Source organism: Phyllobates terribilis, unplaced genomic scaffold (genome assembly GCF_046119375.1).
Source record: "Phyllobates terribilis strain yellow unplaced genomic scaffold, ASM4611937v1 Scaffold_175__1_contigs__length_3988992, whole genome shotgun sequence".
Lineage (NCBI taxonomy): Eukaryota > Metazoa > Chordata > Amphibia > Anura > Dendrobatidae > Phyllobates > Phyllobates terribilis.
Window position 1 is genome coordinate 2,688,944 of NW_027362935.1, and position 21,998 is coordinate 2,710,941.

Sequence of the window (21,998 nt, forward strand, 5' to 3'; positions counted from 1 at the left end):
ACGAGCGCAGCAGGAACCACTCAGAGGCTTTGCAGTGCAGTTCAGGGTCTTTACTGATGGTGATAAGGCAGACCCTCCCGGGAGTACTGGCTAGCATAAGAGGCCTGGTCAGTCTGTGAGAAAACTGGAGTTCCCCTGGCCAGGTGGAGTTGTAGGCCTCCCCGACTATCTGCACTCTTCCTGGCTACCTTGCTGTAAGCGAGTGGAAGTAGCCCACGTCCCTGAGTGTTCCGTGTGGTGCTCACCTGTATGGCTGGTGACTTGGGGCCTTCTGATAGCCCCCGCTCCTCGATTGCAGTGCTGGTCCCTTGCTCGTGACTGAGCCTCCGGGCTTCTATGGCCAGAGGACTTGAAATCCCCTGCCGGCGGGTTTCTGCTGCTGGGTATATATAAGTCCCCGCAACCTCGGACTCCTGTGTCCGGTTCTCAGAGTCTTCAGCCAGGACGAACTCCGCTTAGCTCAAGTCCCTGGTCTTCAGCTCCTGCTCCTACAGAGCTCCTCGCTGTTACTTTCCCTGTGTCTGGAACTAACTCCAGGCTCTGACTTCACTAACCCCGCCCCAGATCCAGTTTATATAGGGCAGGTTCCTCCCCTATCTGGTCTGGGACAGGAGGTGTTGCATGTTTAAGGGCTCCGAACCAGGAAACCTCCCACTTGCTCTCAGACATAATATTTCTATTACAGTGGTAACCAGACCCCTGGGGTGCAACATATCCATCTATCTATCTCATATCTATCTATCTATCAATCTCATATCTATCTATCTTCTCCACTTTTTATCTGGTCTCAGGTATGACTTTCATATTACCCACGACTGTTACTTGCCACAGGTGAGTTTTAACGAGCATCACATGCTTGAAGCAAAGTTGTTTTTCCACAATTTTGGAAAAGTGCCAACAATTTTGTCCGGCCCATTTTTGGAGTTTTGTGTGAAATTATGTCCAATTTGCCTTTTTTTCCCATTTTTTTGTGCTGTTTCAATACACACAAAGGAAATAAATATTATAACAAATGTATAACAAAACATGTGTAATTGTAATAATTTTCTGGGAGAAATACTTCACTTTCTGGAACAATCTCAAGGTTGCTAAACACTTCCGGCCATGACTGTGTGTATATATGGGCCCTCAATAAACCATCCCTCTCAACGAAAAGGCCACAGCAAGGGTCAGGACTCGGTGGCCTTCCCTCTCCGAATCTTAGGGAGAGACGGTTGTGCTTCCAGCATCCACCTAGGCTGCCACCCCAGTGGAACTAATAGCAGGGTAGCCAACTGTCCAGAAATTCTTGGACAGTCCATAAAAATAGGGCACTTTTTTCCCTGTCCGTAAAAAAAAATGTGATGCGTCCATAATCTTTCTGAAGCTGGAGAGACTTGTTCAGATGGAGGGAGATGTAGGGGCATCATATTGTGTATAGGGAGATGTAGGGGCATCATATTGTGTATAGGTATCATATTGTGTATCTGCATGTGTGGGGACATCATACGGTGTATATGGAGCTGTGAGCACATCATACTGTATTTAGGGAACAATGAGGGAATCATACTGTATACAAGGAGCTGTGGAAACATAATGCTGTGTAAAGGGTCTGTGGGGTCATCATCTAATATACAGTACAGACCAAAAGTTTGGACACACCTTCTCATTTAAAGATTTTTCTGTATTTTCATGACTATGAAAATTGTACATTCACACTGAAGGCATCAAAACTATGAATTAACACATGTGGAATTATATACTTAGCAAAAAAGTGTGAAACAACTGAAAATATGTCTTATATTCTAGGTTCTTCAAAGTAGCCACCTTTTGCTTTGATGACTGCTTTGCACACTCTTGGCATTCTCTTGATGAGCTTCAAGAGGTAGTCACCGGAAATGGTTTTCACTTCACAGGTGTGCCCTGTCAGGTTTAATAAGTGGGAGTTCTTGCCTTATAAATGGGGTTCGGATCATCAGCTGTGTTGTGCAGAAGTCTGGTGGATACACAGCTGATAGTCCTACTAAATAGACTGTTAGAATTTGTATTATGGCAAGAAAAAAGCAGCTAAGTAAAGAAAAATGAGTGGCCATCATTACTTTAAGAAATGAAGGTCAGTCAATGCAAAAAATTGGTAAAACTTTGAAAGTGTCCCCAAGTGCAGATGCAAAAACCATCAAGCGCTGCAAGAAACTGGCTCACATGAGGACTGCCCCAGGAAAGGAAGACCAAGAGTCACCTCTGCTTCTGAGGATAAGTTTATCCGAGTCACCAGCCTCAGAAATCGCAGGTTAACAGCAGCTCAGATTAGAGACCAGGTCAATGCCACACAGAGTTCTAGCAGCAGACACATCTCTTCAACAACTGTTAAGAGGAGACTTTGTGCAGCAGGCCTTCATGGTAAAATAGCTGCTAGGAAACCACTGCTAAGGACAGGCAACAAGCAGAAGAGACTTATTTGGGCTAAAGAACACAAGGAATGGACATTAGACCAGTGGAAATCTGTGCTTTGGTCTGATGAGTCTAAATTTGAGATCTTTGGTTCCAACCACCGTGTCTTTGTGCGATGCAGAAAAGGTGAACGGATGGACTCTACATGTCTGGTTCCCACCGAGAAGCATGGAGGAGGAGGTGTGATGGTGTGGGGGTGCTTTGCTGGTGACACTGTTGGGGATTTATTCAAAATTGAAGGCATACTGAACCAGCATGGCTACAACAGCATCTTGCAGCGGCATGCTATTCCATCCGGTTTGCGTTTAGTTGGACCATCATTTATTTTTCAATAGGACAATGACCCCAAACACACCTCCAGGCTGTGTAAGGGCTATTTGACCAAGAAGGAGAATGATGGGGTGCTACGCCAGATGACCTGGCCTCCACAGTCACCAGACCTGAACCCAATCGAGATGATTTGGGGTGAGCTGGACCGCAGAGTGAAGGCAAAAGGGCCAACAAGTGCTAAGCATCTCTGGGAACTCCTTCAAGATTGTTGGAAGACCATTTCCATTGACTACCTCTTGAAGCTCATCAAGAGAATGCCAAGAGTGTGCAAAGCAGTCATCAAAGCAAAAGGTGGCTACTTTGAAGAACCTAGAATATAAGACATATTTTCAGTTGTTTCACACTTTTTTGTTAAGTATATAATTCCACATGTGTTAATTCATAGTTTTGATGCCTTCAGTGTGAATGTACAATTTTCATAGTCATGAAAATACAGAAAAATCTTGAAATGAGAAGGTGTGTCCAAACTTTTGGTCTGTACTGTATATAATCGTCTTATCCCGTCTGTCTGTCTGTCCTTCTGTCCAGGAAATCCTGCGTCGCTGATTGGTCCAGCCGCGGCCAATCAGCGACGCGGGATTTCAGAAAAAGATGGCGGCCGTTAGCAGCTCATCTGCCGCATGGAGGTCAGCGGCGATGCAGCCGGGAGATGACCGGCGCTAGCCGCTCATCTCCCGGCTGCTCGCAGCAGAAGTACCGCGACCGGCGGCGCCGCTGACCTCCATGCGGCTACCGTCGGGAGATCAATGGCTAGGGCCGCTGATCTCCCGACGGCAAGTGTGAAGCGAGGACCGGGGAGCGGCGCCGCCAGTCGGGATACTTTGGCTGTGAGCAGCCGGCCATCTCCCGGTTCCTTGCAGCGGAAGTACCCGCACAGGTAGCGTCGCTGCCCGGTCCTCAGTAATACGATTCGCTGATTGGTCGGAATCAGCGATATTGGCGCCGCGACCAATCAGCGATACTGGCGCCAAATTTAAACACCGCTCTGCTGATTGGTCGTGGCCGGCGGCCGCGACCAATCAGCGATTTTGGCGCCACATTTAAACACCACTCTGTTGATTGCGCCTGGTCGGCCGCATACAGATTCTAGAATACCCGATGCGTTAGAATCGGGCCACCATCTAGTACTGTATATAAAGAGCTGTGGGAGCCATCACACTATATATAGAGACCTGTGAAAAGCTTATGTGCTGATCCAGAGGAAGTAAAAAAAAACCATGAGGCAGATGCTGCTTGCCCAAAATTAGGGGAAAAATTCCTTCCCGACTCCACATATGGCAATCAGACTAGTTGCTTGGATCAACGTCCCATAACAAAATCTAGTATGAATAACCTGTAATGTTATTCAAGAAAGTCACACAGGACCTCCTTGAACTTTTTTTTAGAGAATTAAGTATTACAAGGTCATGTGGTAGAGAGTTCCATACCTCACACAATAAAACATTGCCATCTAACTTCCTTTAGACAAAGCGAATTAGGAGCTTGATGCTAGAGTAGTTGAATTAAAACTGAAAAAAATTATTAACACAGCAAAAAAGAGGAACAGTATTTATTCTCCAGCCCAGGTCTCAAAACGAATGCACTAATCAGGATGAAGCAAACCATATAATAAAGGCAGGGGCAGCACAGGTGCAAAATACTGATGAGACAACCAACTCATAACCTACCAATTCTTGGAGGGGGTCATTGCTTAGTATTAAAACTGCACACAAAAAATGGCTTGTATAGGTCACTGTTCACACACGGATTGTTAGGGGAATGGTTGCAAACAACTTTATTAAATAATGGAAAGCAAACGAACCCGGGGTCCGTGATGCAGCCTGGAGGACTGTGGACGAACACCTTCCGGGTAAGAAGGTAAAACAACCAACTGAAATAACAATCCCCCCCGTGTTACTGCACACCGGAACGGGAATAGGCATTCGCTCCGTTAACTGCACGAGAGATGTGCGACAAATAATGGAGCCGTAGCCCTGTTAACTGCACAGAGGCTACGCAGCAGGCGCTCGGATGCGTGTGTGATTCACGCCGGCTTATACGTGCTCCCAGCCGGCGTGCTACCGGACTGAGGAGTATCTCTCCACGTGGCTAACAGGCGGTGCCGGGAATACGGAGTCCGCAGTCTGCTCGGGGTGTATAGCGACCCCCTTGTTGGAGCCAGAGTGTCAGACGAAGCTACCTGCCTCCCTCCATCTAAGGCTGTCTATCCCCTGCTAAACCTGCCTGTCAGAAGCTATAACAGCAAAAGCACACGTGGAGCCGAAACGACCAAGCGTCCACACAATAACACCAACTCAGCTCAATGATCAGAGTGCGCCGCCATGTTTGTGGGCGTGCTATTTAAATATTAAATATTAAGCCCTGCCCATCGTCACATTATTGGTGACGTCACCCGCGACCAATCAGGCGGTGCCAGGTCACCGGATCAGCTGACTCCCAAACCACTAATCACGGTCCGCCATGTCACGGGCATGCTCAGTGCAGTGTATCCTGGACTTAGGCTGTAACAGCCCTGTTTCCCTCCGCAACCTATCCTTCATGTTGCTAGGAACAAAGACCCAAGAGACAACTTGTACATCTCGTGCACCAGCTAGGCGTTGGGACTGACGATGATGCTGAGCAGCATCTGGACCGGAATGGGAGACCACAGAATCCACTGATGATTCTGAACCCATTTCAGATCCAGAAAACACCTGACGCCTAACACAGATAGTGCTCAATATAGGGCTTACAGCCTATTAGTGACCCTCATACTGTTAGATTAGGCAGGCTGCAAAGCACTATCTAAGTGCACCCCATGAGGACAGACCCCCTAGTTTACAAATCCAGCATTGATGGGCTTGTCTGAACGCTGAATAAAAATAACATGCAAAATCTATATATGAGGTACTGGTAAATATTTTGGCGCTGGTCACGCACAGTGTCTGGTTTACAGCCTATTAGTGACGCCCATACTATTAGATTAGGCAGGCTATGCTCCCCTCATACACCTTACCACGGTGTGTAGTGTGACATGGAGCTAAACCCCCTGTCTTCTTAAGAATAAGGCTGCGAAAAACCTTCTCTTTATTGATAGTAGAGAAACCTCCATACAGTAGATGCGGAAAACATACGATGAACCCCAGTATTGTACCACATAGATAGGGCTCTTACCGGCTAAGCTTGGAGCAGGCTGTGTGCACAGAGCCCAAGATACAAAACTGTAGGGATGTGGACTGTCTTACCCTGTTCCTGCCCCTGAAGACAAAAAACACGTCATGTGAATACTGTCTTGCAGTTTTATATCTAAAAGTGATATGTGTCTTATGTAATGTATAATGGTGATGTAACAGCATGTGAAGTGTTAATGCATAATGTGAGTATAGCATAAGATAAGCTTAGGATACCATAAGACATAAGTATAACATAAACCCTAAAATACAAATTTTATTAAATCTCTTTAAAATCGGGACATGCGGCATAAAGATGATCCGCATCAGTATTGCACTTTATCAAGATAAGTTCCTTTCATTGTTTAGTCTTGTGATCATTTATGTCATTGATACCTCTATGGGTGATTAATTCCAGGGCTGGCTAGGGTTATCCAGGGATAGCCGCCGTGGAGCGGGGGCGCCACAGTGTCAACATTAACTAGGGTGTCACCCTCCACTATAAGGCAGGTAATCAGCATCTAGGGTGTTGAACAGGGCTGATTGTAGCCTTTGTTTGGATGCCCGAATGTATCCTTTGGCTTGGAGGTCCAAAGATATTAGGAACGTTCTTGGGTGTTTTTATAAATTTGCACATTGTCACTTTATTCACTGTTGTCACTTTAATCATTTAGTACACACTGAGGATTGATTGTTTGATGTGATATCTGTACCAGTTTCTGGTAGACTGTCAGATCTTTGGTCTATGTAAGTACGAATAAGGGACTTTTAGGGTCTAGGGGCAGCTGCCGTTCAGCAAGGGTGCCATTGTCATCTATATGTAGGATGCCCATCTCCATTGACATGCAGGTTCAGGCTAGGGTATCTATAGGGTGAGTTTTATTGAAGTACAGTGGGTACGGAAAGCATTCAGACCCCTTTACATCTTTCACTCTTTGTTTCATTGCAGCCATTTGGTAAATTCTAAAAAGTTCATTTTTTTCTCATTAAAGTCCACTCTGCACCCCATGTTGACTGAAAAAAACAGAAATGTAGAAATTTTTGCAAATTTATTAAAAAAGGAAAACTGAAATATCACATGGTCATAAGTATTCAAACCCTTTGCTCATATTTAAGTCACATGCTGTCCATTTCCTTGTGATCCTCCTTGAGATGGTTCTACTCTTTCATTGGAGTCCAGCTGTGTTTAATTAAACTGATAGGACTTGATTTGGAAAGGCACACACCTGTCTATATAAGACCTCACAGCTCACAGTGCATGTCAGACCAAATGACCAGTATTGAGTAGAAGCCCCCTTTTGAGCTAGTGCATCCATGAGTCTTCTTGGGAATGATGCAACAAGTTTTTCACACCTGGATTTGGGGTTCCTCTGCCATTCTTCCTTGCAGATCCTCTCCAGTTCTGTCAGGTTGGATGGTGAACGTTGGTGGACAGCCATTTTCAGGTCTCTCCAGAGATGTTCAATTGGGTTTAGGTCAGGGCTCTGGCTGGGCCAGTCTAGAATGGTCACAGAGTTGTTCTGAAGCCACTCCTTTGTTATTTTAACTGTGTGCATAGGGTCATTGTCTTGTTGGAAGGTGAACCTTCGGCCAAGTCTGAGGTCCAGAGCACTCTGGAAGAGGTTTTCATCCAGGATATCTGTGTACTTGGCCACATTCATGTTTCTTTCAATTCCAACCAGTCGTCCTGTCCCTGCAGCTGAAAAACACCCCCATGATGCTGCCACCACCATGTTTCACTGTTGGGATTGTATTGGGCAGGTGATGAGCAGTGCCTGGTTTTCTCCACACATACCCCTTAGAATTATCACCAAAAAGTTCTATCTTAGTCTCATCAGACCAAAGAATCTTATTTCTCATAGACTGGGAGTCCTTCATGTGTTTTTAAGCAAACTCTGTGCAGGCTTTCATACGTCTTGCACTGAGGAGAGGCTTCCGTTGGGCCACTCTGCCATAAAGGCTCGACTTGTGGAGGGCTGCAGTGATAGTTGACTTTATGCAACTTTCTCCCATCTCCCTACTGCATCTTTGGAGCTCAGCCACAGTGATCTTGGGGTTCATCTTTACCTCTCTCACCAAGGCTCTTCTCCCACGATTGCTCAGTTGAGCTGGACGGTTAGGTCTAGGAAGATTTCTGGTGGTCCCAAACTTTTTCCACTTAAAGATTATGGAGGCCACTGTGTTCTTAGGACCCTTGACTAATGCAGAAATTCTTTTGTAAACTTGGCCAGATCTGTGCCTTGCCACAATTCTGTCTCTAAGCTCCTTTGGCAGTGTCAGGATGCCAGGTTTAATTTTACTTTGCCAGTAGTTTTTCCCTTAGCCAAGATGGCTTCCATTGCCTCACTGGGGTCATGTGTTTCCTGCCTGTGGACCTACTTAAACTGCATGTGTTGCAATCATGCCTTGCCTGAGTATTGTGTGCTTTTAGCTTTCTACTCACCTGTGCTAGCCCTCTGAATAGAGTCTTGCTGACTTTGTGTTTACTCCTAGTCATCCGCTGAAAGGATTGCTGCCTGAATCCTCTGCTAAGGGGACTTCTGCTGAAAGGAACCGCTGGCTGTTGTTCACTCACGCTGGGATCTCTGAACTTTTGTCTTCCTGAAGAAAACTTCTCCTGGATCTCTACAACTCTGGTATAGTCACCATCTTGCTCTGTGTTTAAATACCCGGCTCCAGCTCTGCTTAAGACATCGCTGTTTCCTCCGCTGCACCTCCTGCATTCTTCAATATCCAGATCCATATTCCAGTTTGTCTTCTCTTCTGCACTACGTGAGTCCACAATCAACTGAGGAATGCCTACGTCTGCTTACTATCCTTATTTCTGTTTGCATATTACTGTACCTAAGTAAACTTGAACTATGGTTAACTTTTGCATACCCTAATAGTAATGAAGGCCGTGCCTTACAGATTAGGTTCTAAGAAGTGTTGTTTGGAATGAACTTACCTTCATAAACTGTTTGCTGTGATCTTTTGCACTTGAGTTTAAAATAGACTTTCACACTACTCTTGTCTCAGTCTCTGCTTTTGGCCCACGCCATTGGACTTCAGGGTATCTACTAACATCGTAACAGGCAGTTCCTTTGAGCTCATGATTCTCATTTGGTCTGACATGCACTGTGAGCTGTGAGGTCTTATATAGACAGGTGTGTGCCTTTCCAAATCAAGTCCTATCAGTTTAATTAAACACAGGTGGACTCCAATGAAAGAGTAGAACCATCTCAAGGAGGATCACAAGAAATGGACAGCATGTGACTTAAATATGAGCAAAGGGTCTGAATACTTATGACCATGTGATATTTTAGTTTTCCTTTTTTAATAAATTTGCAAAAATTTCTACATTTCTGTTTTTTTTTCAGTCAAGATGGGGTGCACAGTGTACTTTAATGAGAAAAAAAAAAAAGAACTTTTTAGAATTTACCAAATGGCTGCAATGAAACAAAGAGTGAAAGATGTAAAGGGGTCTGAATGCTTTCCGTACCCACTGTATATAGTACTCAATGTTCCAGGCAGTGGGAGGCATTACTGGGATCCAGAGCAGTCGCTCCAGTCACGTCCAGAGCCTAAGGTCTGGCATAGGAGCTGCCGGACACTTTGTGTGCTCTGAAGTACAAAGGAAGATGGACAGGGACCTGCATAGATGGAAGTTGAAGGCCAGTCCCGGGTGCACTGCAGAGGTGGACGAGAAATACAGGATGAGCTAGCAACAGGGCTGAAGAGGAGTTATGCTAAGAAGGAGGATAATGTGAATTGCTGTGCCTTATCCCATCTGTACCCACCTGATGAACTTGAACTGTCAAGTATATGTTTGACTGTTACAAAGAACTTCGTGTCCCCTAAATTGTGAGCGGCGGCTTCTGAGGACAGAAGCCTGAAGGCAGTGGAGGCCTGCGGCCTACAAGAGAGTGTGCTGCACCCCACACCCTAGAGCACACTGGGACTGGGACACCCATTGTCTGTAAAGTGCCAGAGCGAAATCAGACCGACGTTCAGTCACGACTACCGCTCTGTGCCACTTTACAAGATGAGTGATAAGGGAACTTCTCCATCAGAAGAGACGAGGAAATAATGGTCGCTGCCCAAACTGTGACAAGAACAGGACCACAATGCAACAAGAACTGTCTCACAATGCTCTTGGAACTTTCCCATAATGCATTGCAAATTGAAACTAGAGCAAATACATTAAATCACTAGCAGACAGTGCAGTTATCAAACAATAAAAAAGAGACAGGATTCAAATGCAAGCAACATAATGTCAGAACTGATATACACATAAAGTGACTAGATTCCCTGGATAGCTAAATTCGCTGCTGAGGCAAGAACACGGGCTGCCCAGCACTATTTAAGTGCACCCCATGAAGATAGACACTCTAATTTACAAGGCCATAACACATAGGTGCATCTCACAAAATTAGAATATCATCAAAAAGTTAATTTATTTCAGTTCTTCAATGCAAAAAGTGAACCTCATATATTATATAGAGTCATTACAAACACAGTGATCTATTTCAAGTGTTTATTTCTGTTAATGTTGATGATTATGGCTTATAGCCAATGAAAACACAAAAGTCATTAACTCAGTAAATTAAAATAATTAACAAAAAACACCTGCAAAGACTTCCTAAGCATTTAAAAAGGTCCCTTAGTCTGTTTTAGTAGGCTCCACAATCATGACAATCATGGTGAAGACTGCTGACTTGACAGATGTCCAGAGTTCCAATTTTCATTTGAAATCAAGGTCCCAGAGTCTGGAAGAAGAGTGGAGAGGCCACAATCCAAGCTGCTTGAGGTCTAGTGTGAAGTTTCCACAATCAGTGATGGTTTGGGGAGCCGTGTCATCAGCGCAGCCGTCTACCAGGAAATTTTAGAGCACTTCATGCTTCCCTCTGCCACAGTATCAAGCTACCAGGGGGGCAAAGGGGGCGGTGGCCCCGGGCCCCTCGCTCTTAGGGGGCCCATCCAGGGCTACGCCAGTGTAACTGTATCTAGCATGCCCCTGGTGCCAGCATCGGGCCCCACTGCCCGCCACCGCCGCAAGTTTACTGATGAGAGAGGGAGCGCGGATCTCTCTCCCATTAGTCCCTTCTGTGACTGACGTCTCTGACATCATCACTTGGCGCCCAGCCCGCTGTGCTGAAGATGTGTGCGTGCTGGGTGCTCTGAGCAGCGAGGGAACCAGGAGGAGAGATGAGTACTGTTTATTTATTTTTTGCCGGGTGGGGGGCGGCATTATATTACAGACTCTGCCTATGGGAAGGGGGAGGTGCATTATACTACAGACTCTGCCTATGGGGGAGCATTATCCTAAAGACTCTGCCCACAGAGAGGGGGGGCTTTATACTAAAGACTCTGCCTATGGGGAGGGGGGGCATTATACTACAGACTGTCTATGGGGAGGGGGGGAGCATTATACTAAAGCCTCTGTCTATGGGGGGGCATTCTACTACAGACTCTGCCTATGGGGGGCATTATACTACAGACTCTGTTTATGAGCAGGGGAGAGCAGTAGACTACAGACTCTGCCTATGGGGGGACATTGTACTACAGACTCTGCCTATAAGAGGGGGAGCATTATACTACAGACTCTGCCTATGGGGGGTGCATTTTACTACAGACTCTGCCTATAGGTGGGGCATTATACTACAGATGCTGCCTATGAGATGGGGGGGGGCATTATATCACAGACTCTGCCTATGAGGAGGGGGGGCACATTATACTACAGACTCTGCCTATGAGATGGGGGGGCATTATACTAAAGATTCTGCCTATGAGGAGGGGGGGATTATACTACAGACTCTGACTATGAGGAGGGGGGAGCATTATACTACAGACTCTGCCTATGGGGGGGCATTATACTACAGACTCTGCCTATAAGGAGGGGGGGAGCATTATACTACAGACTCTGCCTATGGGGGGGACATTGTACTACAGACTCTGCCTATAAGAGGGGGAGCATTATACTACAGACTCTGCCTATGGGGGGTGCATTTTACTACAGACTCTGCCTATAGGTGGGGCATTATACTACAGGCGCTGCCTATGAGATGGGGGGGCATTATACCACAGACTCTGCCTATGAGGAGGGGGGGCACATTACACTACAGACTCTGCCTATGAGATGGGGGGGGGCATTATACTACAGATTCTGCCTATGAGGAGGGGGGGGCATTATACTACAGACTCTGCCTATGAGGAGGGGGGAGCATTATACTACAGACTCTGCCTATGGGGGGGCATTATACTGCAGACTCTGCCTATGGGGGGGCATTATACCACAGACTCTGCCTATGAGGAGGGGGGAGCATTATACTACAGACTCTGCCTATGGGGGGGAGCTTTATACTACAGACTCTGTCAATGGGGGGAGCATTTTACTACAGACTCTGCCTATAGGGGCGCATTATACTATACGAAGGACTATGGGGAGTGCATTATACTATATTGAGGACTATCTGGTGCATTATACTATATGTAGGCTATTTATACAGTGTGGGAGATAATGTGGGTTCTTTGAACAGCGTGGGGGCCATCATACAGTGTGGGAGATAATGTGGGGTCTTTGTATAGTGTGGAGGCCATCATACAGTGTTGGAGCCATCAGCTTGGGGGCTACTAAGGGGTCAGTATACTTTGTGGGGGTACTATACAGTGAGGGGGAATTATATCGTGAATAGGAGAACATCATACTGGTTAGAGCGGAGCTCTACATGGGGGGAGACTCAGGACATTATTAAATCTTAGGTGGGCACTTATTGTTATAGGGGAACTCAGGTTATCGTGACTGTCGAAGGGGCACTATTACTTTCTAGGGGGCACAATGTGGGCACTGTTTTCTAGGACACTTGCACACGGCATTACTTTATTTTAGAGGTTTGTTTTACCATCTAGAGGGCACACAGTAGGTGCAGTAATAGGGACACATTTTGCAGCAGAGGCTCAGTATTGGGGTATCAGCAGGATGAGAAGTTTGTGCAGGTTGGGGATAGATGTGGTCAGTGCCTGAAATGTAAGGAGTCAAATGTGTCTTTGTTGTGATCTCTGCATACCTGAGACTCTGAGCCCTGGCTGGAGAAGTTGTCGTGTCGGTCTGGGCCAGATGGAAAAGACGGGAAAAGTGAACAATTTAATCAGAAAGAACGTCAGCTGTAAGGTACTATATATAACTGAGCTGTGATCTCTTATATGTTTTGCAGGACTGGCATCTATCAATATATGTCACCATATGGCGGTAATATCAGTGCTGGTCTTTGTATAGAAATTATTTTTAGTAACAGCGCGGTCATCTGCTGAGGTTTTCCTACATCAACTATCTGGGTGCGCCGCTATAGTTGGAATCAGGGTTACCTGGTTAGAGGCCCACTCAGAAGTTTCGGCCCCCTGAACCAAAACCTTAGCTACGCCAAGCTTTTTGGAGATGGAAATGTCATTTTCCAGCAGGACTTGGCCCCTGTCCACACTGACAAAAGTACTAATACCTGGTTTAAAACAACAGTATCACTGTGCTTGATTGGCAGCAAACTCACCTGACCTTAACCCCATAAAGAATCTATGGGGTATTGTCAAGAGGAAAATGAGAGACACCAGACCCAACAATGCAGACGAGCTGAAGGCTTCTATCAAAGCCACCTGGGCTTCCATAACCCCTCAGCAGTGCCACAGGCTGATCGCCTCCATGCCACATTGCCACATTGATGCAGTAATTGATGTAAAAGGATCCCCGACCAAGTATTGAGGGCATTTATTGAACATACATTTCAGTAGGATAACATTTTGGATTTTGAAAACATTTTTCAAGCTGTTGTTATAAGGTATTCTAATTAATTGAAATAATGACTTTTGAGTTTTCATTGGCTGTAAGCCATAATCATCAATATTAACAGAAATAAACACGTGAAATAGATCACTCTGTGTGTAATGGCTCTATATAATATATGAGTTTCACGTTTTGTATTGAAGAACTGAAATAAATTAACTTTTCTGGTGATATTCTAATTTTGTGAGATGCACCTGTAGATGGGCTTGGCTGCACCCTGAATAAAAATAGCATGTAAAAAATATATATGATATATATGAGGTATTGGTCGATATTTTGGCCAAAATATACAAGCTCGCAACCTGCTCAAGGGTCCTCATACTTGCGAGTCCCTACACTAACATTAAAAGCAAAGTCACAAAAACAAGGAATTAAAGTTCCCACCAAAATTCAAGAATTAACACAGCAAATACAGCAACAATAATTACAAGGATGCAGCAAACCCATATAATGAAGAAGTCAGCAACACAGGTGCAAAATATTGATGAGACAACCACTCACAACCTACCAATTCATGGAGGGGGTGATTGCTTAGTATTAAAACTGCACACAAATAAGCCTTGTATAGGGCACTGGTCACACATAGGTAGTGCACAATGTCTGGCTTACAGCCTATTAGTGAAGCCCAAACTATTAGATTAGGCGGGCTGTCCAGCACTTTTTAAGTGCACCCCATGAAGACAGACACCCTAGTTTACAAGGCCAACATTGATGGGTCTGGCTGCACCCTGAATAAAAATAACATGCAAAAAATATATATGATATACATGAGGTATTAGTAAATATTTTGGCCAAAATACACAAGCTCGCAACCCGCGTCAAGGGTCCTCATACTTGCGAGTCCCTACACTAACATTAAAAGCAAAGACAAATTTAAATTCCCACCAAAATTCAAGAATTAACACAGGAAAAAAGGGCAACAGTGTTTACCTGCCTAGGTCTCAGTACTAATCATACCATATAATAACGATGACAGCAATACAGGTGCAAAATACTGATGCGACAACCACTCACATATTACCAATTAATGGAGGGGGGTGATTACATAGTATTAAAACTGCACACAAAATTATATGGGATTGCTACATCCTAATAGTGCATTAGTTCTGAGATCTGGGCAGGTAAATGCTATATTAATAATTGATTTTTTGAGGAAAGTTAAATTCTCTTTTGTTGGCTTTACTTTTAATCTAACTGAAATACACATAAGCTTTTTTCCTAAACATTAGGATCTGTGTAGAGCCATCAGCTCAAAAAGGCTTCCTTTGACAGACTTGGCATAAGCAGGTCAAAAGGAACACTGATCTTTACGATTACACCCCTTTAGAGGAATGGAGACTTACCACATGCTCAGGGTTGCATCTACAGAGTAGCTGCTGGCCAGAGGAGCGAGCTTGAGGCTATAACTCTAACTAAAGCTTTTTTATTACTAAATGATGGGTTCTGTCTAAGGCCATTGGCTCAAAAAGGCTTCCTCGGACAGACTTGGCGCAAGCTACTCCATTCTGCAGATCCCAAGGGAACCCTGGCCTTTACCATTACACCCCTGTACAGGGATAGATACTTACCATAGGCCCAGGGTTGCATCTACAGAGTAGCTGCTGGCCGGAGGAGCGAGCTTGAGGCTATAGTGGTTGATTCAACTCTAACTAAAGCTTTTTTTTCCTAAATACTGGGATCTGTTTAAGGCTGTTGGCTCAAACAGACTTCCTCGGACAGACTTGGCGCAAGCTACTCCATTCTGCAGATCCCAAGGGAACCCTGGTTTTTACCATTACACCCCTGTACAGGGATAGATACTTACCATAGGCCCAGGGTTGCATCTACAGAGTAGCTGCTGGCCGGAGGAGTGCGCTTGAGGCTTGAGTAGTTGAGTCAATCCTAACTAAAGAAAAACCTATCTAATGACACTTTCTTGTTAGGACCTGTCTGAGGCCTATGGCTCAAAAAAGCTTCTTTGGAAAAACTTGGCAAAAGCCAGTCTATCCTACAGGTTCCAAGGGAACTCTGACCTTCACTCTTACATCCCTGTACAGTGATAAAGACTTATTACAGGGCCTTGATTGCATCTACATAGTAGATGCTGACTGGAGGGGCAAACTTAAGGTTAGAATGGTTCAGCCAACCCTAACTATTGCTACTTTCTTAAATGTTAGGATATTTCTGAGGCCGTTGGCTCAAACAGGCTTCCTTGGACAGACTTGGCGCAAAACACACCATTTCTGATGTTTCCAAATGAACCCTGGGCTTCACCCTTGAACCTCTATACAGGGACCGTTTCATAGTTTTAAGGTTGAAAGACACAAGTCCATCAAGTTCAACCTAAAAGCTAATGTGTTGATCCAGAGGAAGGCAAAAACCCCATGAGGCAGATGCTAATTGCCCCATATTAGGGGAAAAATTCCTTCCCGACTCCACATATGGCAATCAGACTAGTTCCCTGGATCAACGTCCCATAACAAAATCTAGTACGGATAACCTGCAATTTTATATTATTCAAGAAAGGCACACACATGCCCTCCTTGAATTTTTTTTAGAAAATTAAGTATTTCAATTTCATGTGGTAGAGAGTTTCATAACCTCATTGCTCACACAATAAAAATTTGCCAACTAACTTCCTTTAGACAAAGTGAATTAGGATCTTTATGCTAGAGTAATTGAATTAACGCTAACTGAAATAGATTAATGCTTTTTTCCTAAATGTTGAAATTTGTTTAAATCCATCAGCTCAAAAAGGCTTTCTCGGACAGACTTGGCGCAAGCTACTCCATTCTGCAGATCCCAAGGGAACCCTGGCCTTTACCATTACACCCCTGTACAGGGATAGATACTTACCATAGGCCCAGGGCTGCATCTACAGAGTAGCTGCTGGCCGGAGGAGCGAGCTTGAGGCTATAGTGGTTGATTCAACTCTAACTAAAGCTTTTTTTTCCTAAATACTGGGATCTGTTTAAGGCTGTTGGCTCAAACAGACTTCCTCGGACAGACTTGGCGCAAGCTACTCCATTCTGCAGATCCCAAGGGAACCCTGGTTTTTACCATTACACACCTGTACAGGGATAGATACTTACCATAGGCCCAGGGTTGTATCTACAGAGTAGCTGCTGGCCGGAGGAGTGCGCTTGAGGCTTGAGTAGTTGAATCAATCCTAACTAAAGAAAAACCTATCTAATGCCACTTTCTTGTTAGGACCTGTCTGAGGCCTATGGCTCAAAAAAGCTTCTTTGGAAAGACTTGGCAAAAGCCAGTCTATCCTACAGGTTCCAATGGAACTCTGGCCTTCACTCTTACAGCCATGTACAGTGATAAAGACTTATTACAGGGCCTTGATTGCATCTACATAGTAGATGCTGACTGGAGGGGCAAACTTAAAGTTAGAATGGTTCAGCCAACCCTAACTATTGCTACTTTCTTAAATGTTAGGATATTTCTGAGGCCATTGGCTCAAACAGGCTTCCTTGGACAGACTTGGCGCAAGACACACCATTTCTGATGTTTCCAAATGAACCCTGGGCTTCACCCTTGAACCTCTATACAGGGACCGTTTCATAGTTTTAAGGTTGAAAGACACAAGTCTGTCAAGTTCAACCTAAAAGCTAATGTGTTGATCCAGAGGAAGGCAAAAACCCCATGAGGCAGATGCTAATTGCCCCATATTAGGGGAAAAATTCCTTCCCGACTCCACATATGGCAATCAGACTAGTTCCCTGGATCAACGTCCCATAACAAAATCTAGTACGGATAACCTGCAATTTTATATTATTTAAGAAAGGCACACACATGCCCTCCTTGAATTTTTTTTAGAAAATTAAGTATTTCAATTTCATGTGGTAGAGAGTTTCATAACCTCATTGCTCACACAATAAAAATTTGCCAACTAACTTCCTTTAGACAAAGTGAATTAGGATCTTTATGCTAGAGTAATTGAATTAACTCTAACTGAAATAGATTAATGCTTTTTTCCTAAATGTTGAAATTTGTTTAAATCCATCAGCTCAAAAAGGCTTTCTCGGACAGACTTGGCGCAAGCTACTCCATTCTGCAGATCCCAAGGGAACCCTGGCCTTTACCATTACACCCATGTACAGGGATAGATACTTACCACAGGCCCAGGGTTGCATCTACAGAGTAGCTGCTGGCCGGAGGAGCGAGCTTGAGGCTATAGTGGTTGATTCAACTCTAACTAAAGCTTTTTTTTCCTAAATACTGGGATCTGTTTAAGGCTGTTGGCTCAAACAGACTTCCTCGGACAGACTTGGCGCAAGCTACTCCATTCTGCAGATCCCAAGGGAACCCTGGTTTTTACCATTACACCCCTGTACAGGGATAGATACTTACCATAGGCCCAGGGTTGCATCTACAGAGTAGCTGCTGGCCGGAGGAGTGCGCTTGAGGCTTGAGTAGTTGAGTCAATCCTAACTAAAGAAAAACCTATCTAATGACACTTTCTTGTTAGGACCTGTCTGAGGCCTATGGCTCAAAAAAGCTTCTTTGGAAAAACTTGGCAAAAGCCAGTCTATCCTACAGGTTCCAAGGGAACTCTGACCTTCACTCTTACATCCCTGTACAGTGATAAAGACTTATTACAGGGCCTTGATTGCATCTACATAGTAGATGCTGACTGGAGGGGCAAACTTAAGGTTAGAATGGTTCAGCCAACCCTAACTATTGCTACTTTCTTAAATGTTAGGATATTTCTGAGGCCGTTGGCTCAAACAGGCTTCCTTGGACAGACTTGGCGCAAAACACACCATTTCTGATGTTTCCAAATGAACCCTGGGCTTCACCCTTGAACCTCTATACAGGGACCGTTTCATAGTTTTAAGGTTGAAAGACACAAGTCCATCAAGTTCAACCTAAAAGCTAATGTGTTGATCCAGAGGAAGGCAAAAACCCCATGAGGCAGATGCTAATTGCCCCATATTAGGGGAAAAATTCCTTCCCGACTCCACATATGGCAATCAGACTAGTTCCCTGGATCAACGTCCCATAACAAAATCTAGTACGGATAACCTGCAATTTTATATTATTCAAGAAAGGCACACACATGCCCTCCTTGAATTTTTTTTAGAAAATTAAGTATTTCAATTTCATGTGGTAGAGAGTTTCATAACCTCATTGCTCACACAATAAAAATTTGCCAACTAACTTCCTTTAGACAAAGTGAATTAGGATCTTTATGCTAGAGTAATTGAATTAACGCTAACTGAAATAGATTAATGCTTTTTTCCTAAATGTTGAAATTTGTTTAAATCCATCAGCTCAAAAAGGCTTTCTCGGACAGACTTGGCGCAAGCTACTCCATTCTGCAGATCCCAAGGGAACCCTGGCCTTTACCATTACACCCCTGTACAGGGATAGATACTTACCATAGGCCCAGGGCTGCATCTACAGAGTAGCTGCTGGCCGGAGGAGCGAGCTTGAGGCTATAGTGGTTGATTCAACTCTAACTAAAGCTTTTTTTTCCTAAATACTGGGATCTGTTTAAGGCTGTTGGCTCAAACAGACTTCCTCGGACAGACTTGGCGCAAGCTACTCCATTCTGCAGATCCCAAGGGAACCCTGGTTTTTACCATTACACACCTGTACAGGGATAGATACTTACCATAGGCCCAGGGTTGTATCTACAGAGTAGCTGCTGGCCGGAGGAGTGCGCTTGAGGCTTGAGTAGTTGAATCAATCCTAACTAAAGAAAAACCTATCTAATGCCACTTTCTTGTTAGGACCTGTCTGAGGCCTATGGCTCAAAAAAGCTTCTTTGGAAAGACTTGGCAAAAGCCAGTCTATCCTACAGGTTCCAAAGGAACTCTGGCCTTCACTCTTACAGCCATGTACAGTGATAAAGACTTATTACAGGGCCTTGATTGCATCTACATAGTAGATGCTGACTGGAGGGGCAAACTTAAAGTTAGAATGGTTCAGCCAACCCTAACTATTGCTACTTTCTTAAATGTTAGGATATTTCTGAGGCCATTGGCTCAAACAGGCTTCCTTGGACAGACTTGGCGCAAGACACACCATTTCTGATGTTTCCAAATGAACCCTGGGCTTCACCCTTGAACCTCTATACAGGGACCGTTTCATAGTTTTAAGGTTGAAAGACACAAGTCTGTCAAGTTCAACCTAAAAGCTAATGTGTTGATCCAGAGGAAGGCAAAAACCCCATGAGGCAGATGCTAATTGCCCCATATTAGGGGAAAAATTCCTTCCCGACTCCACATATGGCAATCAGACTAGTTCCCTGGATCAACGTCCCATAACAAAATCTAGTACGGATAACCTGCAATTTTATATTATTTAAGAAAGGCACACACATGCCCTCCTTGAATTTTTTTTAGAAAATTAAGTATTTCAATTTCATGTGGTAGAGAGTTTCATAACCTCATTGCTCACACAATAAAAATTTGCCAACTAACTTCCTTTAGACAAAGTGAATTAGGATCTTTATGCTAGAGTAATTGAATTAACTCTAACTGAAATAGATTAATGCTTTTTTCCTAAATGTTGAAATTTGTTTAAATCCATCAGCTCAAAAAGGCTTTCTCGGACAGACTTGGCGCAAGCTACTCCATTCTGCAGATCCCAAGGGAACCCTGGCCTTTACCATTACACCCATGTACAGGGATAGATACTTACCATAGGCCCAGGGTTGCATCTACAGAGTAGCTGCTGGCCGGAGGAGCGAGCTTGAGGCTATAGTGGTTGATTCAACTCTAACTAAAGCTTTTTTTTCCTAAATACTGGGATCTGTTTAAGGCTGTTGGCTCAAACAGACTTCCTCGGACAGACTTGGCGCAAGCTACTCCATTCTGCAGATCCCAAGGGAACCCTGGTTTTTACCATTACACCCCTGTACAGGGATAGATACTTACCATAGGCCCAGGGTTGCATCTACAGAGTAGCTGCTGGCCGGAGGAGTGCGCTTGAGGCTTGAGTAGTTGAGTCAATCCTAACTAAAGAAAAACCTATCTAATGACACTTTCTTGTTAGGACCTGTCTGAGGCCTATGGCTCAAAAAAGCTTCTTTGGAAAAACTTGGCAAAAGCCAGTCTATCCTACAGGTTCCAAAGGAACTCTGACCTTCACTCTTACATCCCTGTACAGTGATAAAGACTTATTACAGGGCCTTGATTGCATCTACATAGTAGATGCTGACTGGAGGGGCAAACTTAAGGTTAGAATGGTTCAGCCAACCCTAACTATTGCTACTTTCTTAAATGTTAGGATATTTCTGAGGCCGTTGGCTCAAACAGGCTTCCTTGGACAGACTTGGCGCAAAACACACCATTTCTGATGTTTCCAAATGAACCCTGGGCTTCACCCTTGAACCTCTATACAGGGACCGTTTCATAGTTTTAAGGTTGAAAGACACAAGTCCATCAAGTTCAACCTAAAAGCTAATGTGTTGATCCAGAGGAAGGCAAAAACCCCATGAGGCAGATGCTAATTGCCCCATATTAGGGGAAAAATTCCTTCCCGACTCCACATATGGCAATCAGACTAGTTCCCTGGATCAACGTCCCATAACAAAATCTAGTACGGATAACCTGCAATTTTATATTATTCAAGAAAGGCACACACATGCCCTCCTTGAATTTTTTTTAGAAAATTAAGTATTTCAATTTCATGTGGTAGAGAGTTTCATAACCTCATTGCTCACACAATAAAAATTTGCCAACTAACTTCCTTTAGACAAAGTGAATTAGGATCTTTATGCTAGAGTAATTGAATTAACTCTAACTGAAATAGATTAATGCTTTTTTCCTAAATGTTGAAATTTGTTTAAATCCATCAGCTCAAAAAGGCTTTCTCGGACAGACTTGGCGCAAGCTACTCCATTCTGCAGATCCCAAGGGAACCCTGGCCTTTACCATTACACCCCTGTACAGGGATAGATACTTACCATAGGCCCAGGGCTGCATCTACAGAGTAGCTGCTGGCCGGAGGAGCGAGCTTGAGGCTATAGTGGTTGATTCAACTCTAACTAAAGCTTTTTTTTCCTAAATACTGGGATCTGTTTAAGGCTGTTGGCTCAAACAGACTTCCTCGGACAGACTTGGCGCAAGCTACTCCATTCTGCAGATCCCAAGGGAACCCTGGTTTTTACCATTACACACCTGTACAGGGATAGATACTTACCATAGGCCCAGGGTTGCATCTACAGAGTAGCTGCTGGCCGGAGGAGTGCGCTTGAGGCTTGAGTAGTTGAATCAATCCTAACTAAAGAAAAACCTATCTAATGCCACTTTCTTGTTAGGACCTGTCTGAGGCCTATG